Raw genomic sequence first — 9851 nt, forward strand, 5'->3', positions numbered from 1 at the left:
CTTGGGTCATACTCAATGACCTTCGACCTTGGTGACTTGAGTTCTCTTTATGTGTTAGTATGAGGAGAGGGAAACAAAGGGCTCATGAGCTTCTCTGCCCACTGGTCAAACATCCCAAGCCTTCCCTTTACTCTAGTAGGGCAAGGGTGGGGAGTTTTCTCTGGAGATGGCCCCTGGCCCTTCTCACTGATTTCCAAGTACTGGGCTTTATCCCAAACCCATCTCAACAGACAGCAATGCTGCACTAAACTGCATTTCTGACTTTTTGAAATTTTCATGCTCCAGATGTTTTTCCCTCCCTATAATTACTTAGCAGGGAAGAGATGCGGTTTTCTGTATCAGTGATATCCTCCCTTCCCACTGCATGAGGGCTTGTATACAGGCTAACAGGACTGCAAACTACTTCCCGGTTCTATCTGGTTAATCTGCTTTTTACAATGAATCCCTCTGACTTTGGAGTTCACTGGAGCTTTGCAGCAAACAGAGAAAAGGAGGTCGTTTAAAGATGTTTTGAATCCTGTTGTCTTTGGGAGCAATTACTGTGATTTCTGGTTTCAGTGAAAGCTAGCATAGACAATCTGTCTATTTTATTTGTGCCACCAAAAGCTCATTGGATTTTTTTGGTTCTTTATTTTTCTCTCTTCAACCCACCACAGGAAAACATTGGGAGGACATTGGATGTTGCAGAGGGGATGATCTCACTGGCATCTTTGTGCATCCCAGCTGGTCTGGGAAAAAAGAAGGTAGATACAAACCTTGTTCCAAATTCAGCTGTCAAGAGTAGAACTCTATGCAGCAAAATTCTCTCTCTTTCCTGCCATCCTGTCTTCTTCCTGCCTTCTTCCTGCCCTGCCCTGCCCCACCCCGCCTCGCCTCACCTTCCTCTTTCTCCCCTTCTCTCCTCTCTTTTTCTCTCTTCCTCTCTTTCTTTTTTTGAGTGCTATTTTATCATTCAACTTCAAGCATTTGGACTCTTCATGCTAGCTAGGTGCCTGGTACACAGCAAGAGCTTGATAAATGCTTGTTTCCTTCCTTCTCACTGAGTATCCCAGAAAGACTTGTAGTCCCATATTCTGGCCACTTTTCTAACTTCTCTCCTGGCTTCTCACTCAATCAATGAGCATGTTATTGTGAGGGTCTCTTATACTCAGTACTGTGCTATTCAATGTCAAAACTTCTCTGTGCCATGCTCCAGTCTTTTGGAGCACCATTCTTATATCTATCAGGAATTAATCTGATAAATTAATGAACTCTAATGCTGATTGCTATTGGTGTTATCTCTCCTAGATACCTAGATCATATATTGTTAGATTATAAATTATAATATTATATAATTATATATTTAAATTTAGAACTTGTTATATTATAAATATTAATATTTTAACTGGGACCTGGATGTGCCTTAACCTAAAGGGAACGCTAGCATGGAGCCTTCAGGCACCCTGATGGGGAAGGGGAGATATTTTTGGACTCAGGATCCTTTCAGTGTCCTTCAAATCATGTTATCTAGGCCGTCCTCCTCCCTTTCGGTGCTCATGAGTAAGGCTGACCCTTGTCAGGAAGACTGCTGAGGAATTACAGTCCTGACAGCTTCTCTGACAGAATTTGGGTTGCTAGCTCTAGTGGGTCAGGTTGATAGCATCATTAGTAGTCCTATATTGGAGAACTTGGTGAGGACAGGCTGATGCTGTCCTCCAGGTCAAAAGGACATTCTTTTTAGGAACAATTATTGCCCCCAAAGAATTTAGGGAGGAGATGATGTTGGCAGAGACAATAAAAATTCAAGGAGTTCCATGAACTCTTGAAGAAGATGCTATATGTGGCTGAAGGGAGTTTAGCTCCTTAGAGAAAGTGGCTTGGGGATAATTTCCAGTTAAGGGGAAGGAAAACTAGGGTGAGGAGGCTAGGAGGAGAGTGTGTGTGTGTGTGTGTGTGTGTGTGTGTGTGTGTGTGTGTGTGTGTGTGTGTAGGTGGAGGGAGTGAAAACAGGAAGAGGAGGAGTTATGGAAAAGCACAGATCTCAGTGAATGGGAATCTGGGATTGAAACATTTAGATTTGGACAAGAATTTAGAGACCACTCACTCCTTTATTTTGCAGATGAGGAAACTGAGTGGGAAGGGGGAATCTAGTGACTTGCCCAAAGGCATCCTGCTAGTAAGTGGCAGAGCTACAAGGTCCTCTCCCTCCAAATATAGGGCTCTTCCACTGCCCTACCCTGACTCTCCCTGGACAGAAGAGGTTTTTGCTGTGCTACAGAACATTGGAAGGATGACAACTGATTTGGAGGTTCTTTATATATGGCAATGGAGCTCACTGCAGAGCTCCTTTCTTTCCTGTAGTTGTTCCTGAGTTCCCATCCCTAGTTGGCTCATAGACAATACAGAGCACTGCACAATCCAATTCCCCAGCAAACCCAGATGAGGTTGAAAGGCAGACAGAGGGTAATTGTTTGCATTGGAATCTGACCACCTCATTGTCAAAATGATAGTGCCATTGTCCACATAATTCTCTCCTTCCTCTATCTGGTGTGTGGATGCGTGTGTGTGTGCTAGCATGTGCATGTGCACATACTAGGCTCTTTGGGTCTCAGTTTCCTCATATGCAAAATAGACATGATAGCTTTGACCCTAGCTACTTCACAGAATTATTCTGAGGTCAGCTCTTTGTAAACTTTAAAATGCTATAAAAAGAAAACCCATCATCATCTTTCTTCCCATCAGAAAGTTTGTTTTTCCCTCCAGGCTTATTTATATATGAGGTATGCATGCCTCTCAAATAGAGGCCATTGTTGGATATCTGATGTTTGCCTCCTCCATCCTCAAAAGATCTCTGTGCCCTGATGCAACAGCACAGCATCAGAGTGGCTAATGGACGTAATTTGGGGTCAGGAGAAAATATTCCAATCTTGCCTCAGATATTTGCTAGTTATATGCTAATTATTACTAACCTGGAGCCTCAGTTTCCCCATACATAAAGTCTAGATAATAACATTACCTACTTCACAGGGCTGTTGGAAGGAAAGTGCTTTGGAAATCTTAAAGCTCTATAAAAATGTCAGTGATATGAAGGTAGTTTTTCCTGACAACAAATCTAATTTTGTCTCTTTGTCACCTTATTCACTGCTCCTGGTCAAGAGATGAAACAGAATGGGTCTAATCCTTTCTTCACTATGCAGCCATTCAAATATTTCTAGAAGACTGAGATTGATTATTACAATTATAATCTAACTAATCAGATTTCTGTTGCCTTCTAACAGTATTTTTACTTATATCCTTGAGACCACTATGGATATTATTTTTCTGGTTTTGCACTTTTTCCCTTTGTATCATTTCATACAAACATTCTCATGCTTCTCTAAATTCCTCATAGTTGTCATTTCTTATGGCTCAGTGCTATGGCGTTACATTTATAGGCCACAATTTGTTCAGGTATTCCTTTTCATTTCCAATTGGTCATCATTGTCCTGGCCATCATCATCATCTTCTTCTTCCCCCTCCCCCTTGTTTCTCTCCTCCTTCTCCCCCCCCAAACAAAATTGCTGTTAGGGCCATTTTAGTATAGCTGGGGCCAAAGGTTGGAATTGCTCCATTTTTGTCTTTCTGCCCTCCCCATTGTAGCACAGTTCCTGGTAGACACTTCCAAATGTTTGCTAATTGATGGATTAATTGGTTTTATTCTGTCTTTGCCATCATGGGTAATAGTGGGATCACTGAGTCATAAGGGGGAGCTCAAGGAAGACTTTAGTGATTTGAAAGGCATTTAAGTAATAAAGGCAAACCAGAAAACTCAATGTCACCTTCTGTGCTTCTGAGTCATCCATCATTCATTCTTCCACAAATATGCAGCAGGTGGCTTACCCATAATAACCTTTCCTATTCATTTTTCTTCTTCTTCCTACAGGTGCATAATGTAAAGGAGAAAATGAAAGACATTTACATCTTTGGCATTCTAAAGAGCCAGCGCAGCATATGACTGGTCACTTCACCAAGATTAATGTGCCCAAAGCTGGATCTCTAGGCTGGATGGCATGGACTCAGGTAACCCACGTCTCATGGTAGAATAAACATAATGGCATGAAAATGGCTCTCAGTTATATAGGGAAGCTGGCCCCTAAGCCAAGAATACTAGTTTTCCAGCTTAAGGAGGCCAACCCCATAAACTTCCTAAATAGTCATTGTTTCCCAGAAGGAAAGATCACAAATTTTGAATCAAAAGGAATTTTGAAGATCTTTTCTTTCATTTTACAGATTAGGAAACACAGAAGTGGTGACTTGTCCATGATTGCCCTAGGATTTGAACCCATACCCAATGCTCTTTCTACATACCCACTGCCTCTTTATATACAAACTCTTATTTCCTAAACCCACGAGATTAATTATATTATTGCAATTTTAAAAGCTCAGCAGAATCCCAATGCCCAAAACCAGGGTTGAGTAACTTCTTTGACACTTTTCTGATGGACCTCATTCATAAGCCCCAGGTCCCAGTGAATCTTTGGAAGGGAATAGGGGCAGATGCAGATTTTAAATTTTTATTTTAATGATGAAGAAAAAAGGTTGGAAAACCAGATGAATGTCACCCATGCTTCATAGGGGCCCCATCTTACTCATAGCAATGGCAAAGACCTACCCCAGGACCACATCTTCCTGTTGGCCAAGTGCAGAATAGTAAAACCACTTGAGATTTTTACCTTCATCCCATAATGAGACATGAAAGGAAGACCTTCATTAAGGAATAATTAGGCAGAGAATGAGAAGACCTGGGTTCAAATCCTGCCCCAGTTGACATCACAACCTGTGGGACTTTGGGCAGGTCATTTCATCCCTCAAAGGCCTCAGTTTGCTCATCTGGAAAATGAAGAAGCTGGTCTAAAATGACCTTTAAGGCCCTTCTAGCTCAAGATCTCTGACACTATGATTCTGGATAATGAGCTAACTTCCTATGGGACAATGTCACCCTTACTGGGGTTGACCTCCTTGGTTCTGTATTCAATTAAAAGGTTCAGCTGTGCAAAATGCACTATCCTAGGCACTGGAGGAGATAAAGAGAATGAAGCATGCCCCCAAAGAGCTTGTAGTCTAGTATGAAATAATGTGTGAAAGAATTATCTGTCATCTTAACACAATTCAAATCAATATATAATTTAATTTCATTTAATATGAGACTGAATTAAGAATTTCACTTGGAGGTCTGGAAAGCATGGAGGGTGTGTCCTTTTTCTAAAAAACTCTAGGGACAAAGAAGGAAATACATATAGTGATTTGCAGGGTAGCATTTAATACTATTTAGAACTAACAAAGTACCTTTTTTACATTTTCTGAAGGTCTTTTGCATTTTATGTCAGTTATCTCCCAATCAATTTCCTCCAATGGAAGCCTCCAAACAGTTAAGCAAAATCAATGAAACAACTGCACCTGACTGCATAGACAACATTCTGCATCCAGGGTCCTTTACTTCTTGAGAAGGGGACGGGAAGTATGTTCTCCTAGACCAAGAATGGGCATTTCATTTGATCTGTGTTCATCCTTTTAAAAATTTTTGTCTTTGTAAGCTTGGTTTAATATGCTACATGGCACATGGTAGGTGTTTAACAAATGCTTGTTGACTGTGATGTTGTTTTCACTTACGTTATTTTTGTCATTGTGTATATATGTGTACATATACATAGCTAGGTGGCACAGTGGATAGAGTGCTGGGCCTGGAGTCAGTAGGATTCTTCTTGGGTTCAAATCCAGCCTCAGACACTTACTGGCTGGGTGACCTTGGGCAAGTCACTTTACCCTGTTTGCCTCCGTTTTCTCATCTGTAAAATGAGCTGGAGAAGGAAATGGCAAATGACTCTACTGTCTCTGCCCAGAAAATCCCAAATGGGGTCACGAATAGGACATGACTGAAAAATGACTGAACGGCAACTGAATATATACATATAAGTTTGTATGTACTTGTATAGGGGAAAGGAAGTAGAGCCAGAAGAACAGTATGCATACACAATACTATATTGTAATATTCTAGAGACACATGTGTATACAGATACATGTACTATATTATAGATACATACACACATACATATGTATGCACATACAGAGTTATAAATATACATACATATACATGTATACACATATATATACACAATATATACATATATAGATATGTGTATATGTGTGTATATATACATGTGTGCATACACCTATATGTATATATATACATACATATATACATATAGAAATGTTATAGGAGAATACACTGTTCTGGCTCTACTTCTCTTGGCATAAGTTGACACAAGTTCACCTATATTTCTCTAAATTCTAAGCAAGACATCTTTCATAGAGTCTGTTGCTTCTAGTTTCAAAGGGCTGTGCTTATAAGACCTTAAATTTACCTGATAAATTCCATTTTACACTGACTAGGAGTCAGAAGAACTGAATCTAAACTGAGTTGTGTCTTCAACTAGTTGTGAGACTATGGACAAGCCATTTTCCTCCTGGGACCTCAGTTTCCTTGTCTGTAAAATGAAGGAGTTGTATTAGACGATCTCTAAGATCTCTCCCAGCCTCTTACATTCTCTGAATCTCCACTTGTACGTGGGATCTTTGGTTCCTTTTTTTTTGGTGAATGGGCCTGATTTTGTTTCTGTTCCCGTCCCCCCCCCATTAATGTCTGTTACATCTTTGCATCCCCCGCAGCATTTAGCCAGGTGCCTCACCTATGGTGAGGTGAATATGGTGGATAACACATTTGTCCCTCAGGTGTTCCCACTCTCACCACTTCTCTGCACAGGTAGTTAGCTCAGTTGGCCAGGCACAGCTCAGAGGCAGTCAAGGCTGCCCATTTTATGCTGCTACCCTCTAGGTACCTTGTGCTTAGACATATCCTTATGATTTATCCTGCTTATAGCTGGTTTGTACAAAATGGTTTGCAGGTTGTCTCTTTTATTAGACTGGGAGCTCTTTGAGAACAGAAACTGTCATTTGCCTTTCTTTGCATCTCTAGATCTTACCATAGTGCCTGGCACATAGTAGGTGCTTAATAAATGCTTACTGACTTGCTGATTGACCAGGCTGGCACTTCATAATTTGGGGCATTGGTCACCCGGTAAACTTCCTGTAGGAGTATGACATTGGAGCATAGGATAATGGCTTTAGAGCTGGAAGGGACCCTAGAGGTCATCTAATCCAACCTCTTCATTTTAAGGAGGAGGAAGCTGGGGTCCAGATAGCTTGTAACCTGCCCAAGGTCACACAGGAAGTAAATCAAATAACCTACTTTTGAACCCAGGTTCTCTGGCTCCAAATCCAAATTCTACTCTACTGGACCTTTTGTTGAGTCCTTTCAGTCATGTCTGACTCTTCGTGACCCCATTTGGAGTTTTTGTGGCAGAGATGATGGAATCGTTTGCCATTTCCTTCTCCAGCTCCTTTTACAGATGAGAAAACGGAGGCAAACAGGGTTCTGCCTTTATTTTGCCTGCTTGTTGGCAAAAAATTAAAAAAATAAAAATCTAGTACCATCTTTTGAAAAACAGCTCAGAACATACAAGATCCACATTTCCTCTGTATGCCTGAAACAATGCTCTCAAAAATACCCTAGAACTAAAGATGCAGAATGAGACCCAGCCAATGTGTTCATTTGTTTTGTTTGACTATGGCTATTCATTACTAGAGAATACTGAATTTTTTTTTTTTTGGATATAGGGAATATTGGAGGGGGGAAATTAATGGGGAATGAGATGAATAAAAGAGGGATCGTTGCTAAGGCAGTAAAAAGCATATAGAAGAAAATGTAAAGTTCATGAAAAAAGCATAAACAGGGCAATCTTGTTGCTATCTTGCTAGAAAGAAAGAGGTACTTCCCCTGTGATTTCTTGGGTAGAGAGAACTCTCCAGTGAGGAAACTCCTTCTACCATTATAGGATAGTAACTTAGTTGCTTAGATGAGACATGTGCAACACACTCTGGAGTGCCAGTGCTGAGGGAACCAGACTAAAATGTAACTTGAAAATATTTAACAAAATAGAGTAAAATAAAATAGAACATAGATAATGCTAATATGTGGTTTTCTAAGCCACAATGCAACCAACAGGGATCCTTATATATAGTTTAGTATCTCCATTTCTCTTTGAATATTTTTACCACTAGTCTAGAATACTGAGAGGTTAACAGACTTTTAATAAAAATAAATTTTTATTGATATTTTCTGTTTCTTACTTTGCCATAGAATCCCAAGTATCACTACCCCAACTCTCTCAGAGAGTCATCCCATATGACAAATAGGATTTTTTGGAAAGGAATTAAAAAGCCAGCACAACTGGCCAATACATTGAAATCGTGTTCAATGTGTAACACTTGTGGACCTCCCACCTCCACCAAGAAGTCACTGGGAGTGCATTCTAGTAAGTCTTCATTTGAGTCCCACTTGATCTTTATAATTTTGTTACACTGGCTTTTGTTTATGTGTGTGCGTGCCATTGTCTTTCCATTCAAGTTGTTGTACTCACTGTGTATATTGTTTTCTTGACTTTGCTTACTTCAGTCTACATCAGTTCATCTAGCTCCTCCATGCCTCTCTATGTCTATCACATACATCATTTCTTATAACACAGTAATGTTCCATTCCATTCATGTACCACATGTTGTTCAGTCATTACCCAACTGGTGGGCATCAACTTTGTTACCAGTTCTTTGCTATCACAAAAAGTGCCGCCATAAATATTTTGGAGTCTATGGGGACTTGTTTCTTAGTGGGGTATAAGCTCAGTAATGGAGTCTCTGGTTCAAAAGGTATGGACATTTTGACCATTTTATTTGCATAATTCCAAATTGTTTTCTAAAATGGCAGTACCATTTCAGAGCTTTACCCACAATGTATTAGCGTGTCTATCTTTCCAAAATTCTTTCATTTTTTTTGTTATTGCCAAACACATTGCTGTTGCCAAAAAGTGCTGCCATTTTAAAAAATCATTTTTGCCAATTTGCAGGATGTGAGGTAAAACCTCAGAGTTGTTTTGATGTGCATTTTCTTGTTACACACATTTTTAGAAGACAAATTGTATTGTAATAGGCAGTTCGTGGTTATAGAGTCAATCGTCTTCATTGTTCTTTGTATAAATAAATTTTTTTGTTGATGTTTGTTAAATTTATAATTAAAAATTATAATTAATAATTATAAAAATTAAAATTAAAAAATTAAAAATAAATTAAAAAATAAATAATGAATAAAATGAAATAAGATAAAAATAAAGAAAATCTGCTCTAGAAATGAGAGAAAGCAGTAATCCATGTGAAGAGCTGCTGCCAGAGGCACCTACTGTAGGCTATCCCTGGTGGAGAAATTGAGGGAACTGAGGAAGACAGAAGTTAATAATAATAGCTAACACTATAGTATCTACTATGTGCCAGGGCTTTTACAACTGTTATCTTGTTTGATAGTCAGAACAACCCTGGGAGGTGGGTGCTATTATTTTCCCTATTTTGCAGAAGAGGCAACTGAGTCAAACAGAGGTTTAGGGACTGGCCCAGGGACACACAGTCATTAAATGTCTGAAGTTGGATTTGAACTCAGGGTTTCTGGATTCCAAGCCCAGTGCTCTATCCAGTGGACCATTTAGATTTGCTTCTTTCTTTCAAATCCTTGAACAACCTTAGGTCTATGGTTGGAGCAGCAGAAAGAATGTTGGCTTCAGATCTCCTCTTCCACGAAATTTGTGTAAGTCCCTTGACCTTTCAGTGCCTCAGTTTCCTCATCTGTGAAATGTGGAATTCGGATTTGATTTTCTCTAAGCTTCCCTAAATCTACAAACCCAGGACAAAAGCATGTATTATCATCTCTTCTGTTTTTTGTTTTTTTTTTTTTT

The 9851-nt window shown here is 39.6% G+C and overlaps 1 long non-coding RNA gene across 1 annotated transcript; it reads left to right on the forward strand.

Annotated features, from left to right (window-relative positions):
• Positions 1 to 655: 655 nt before the first annotated feature.
• On the forward strand, positions 656 to 9078 carry LOC140532672 (uncharacterized). Its single transcript, XR_011976614.1, has 3 exons — positions 656 to 743; positions 3902 to 4038; positions 5325 to 9078. It is a non-coding gene; the product is annotated as an uncharacterized lncRNA (long non-coding RNA).
• The last annotated feature ends 773 nt before the right edge of the window (positions 9079 to 9851 follow it).

Source organism: Notamacropus eugenii, chromosome 3, assembly GCF_028372415.1.
Source record: "Notamacropus eugenii isolate mMacEug1 chromosome 3, mMacEug1.pri_v2, whole genome shotgun sequence".
Classification (NCBI taxonomy): Eukaryota; Metazoa; Chordata; class Mammalia; order Diprotodontia; family Macropodidae; genus Notamacropus; species Notamacropus eugenii.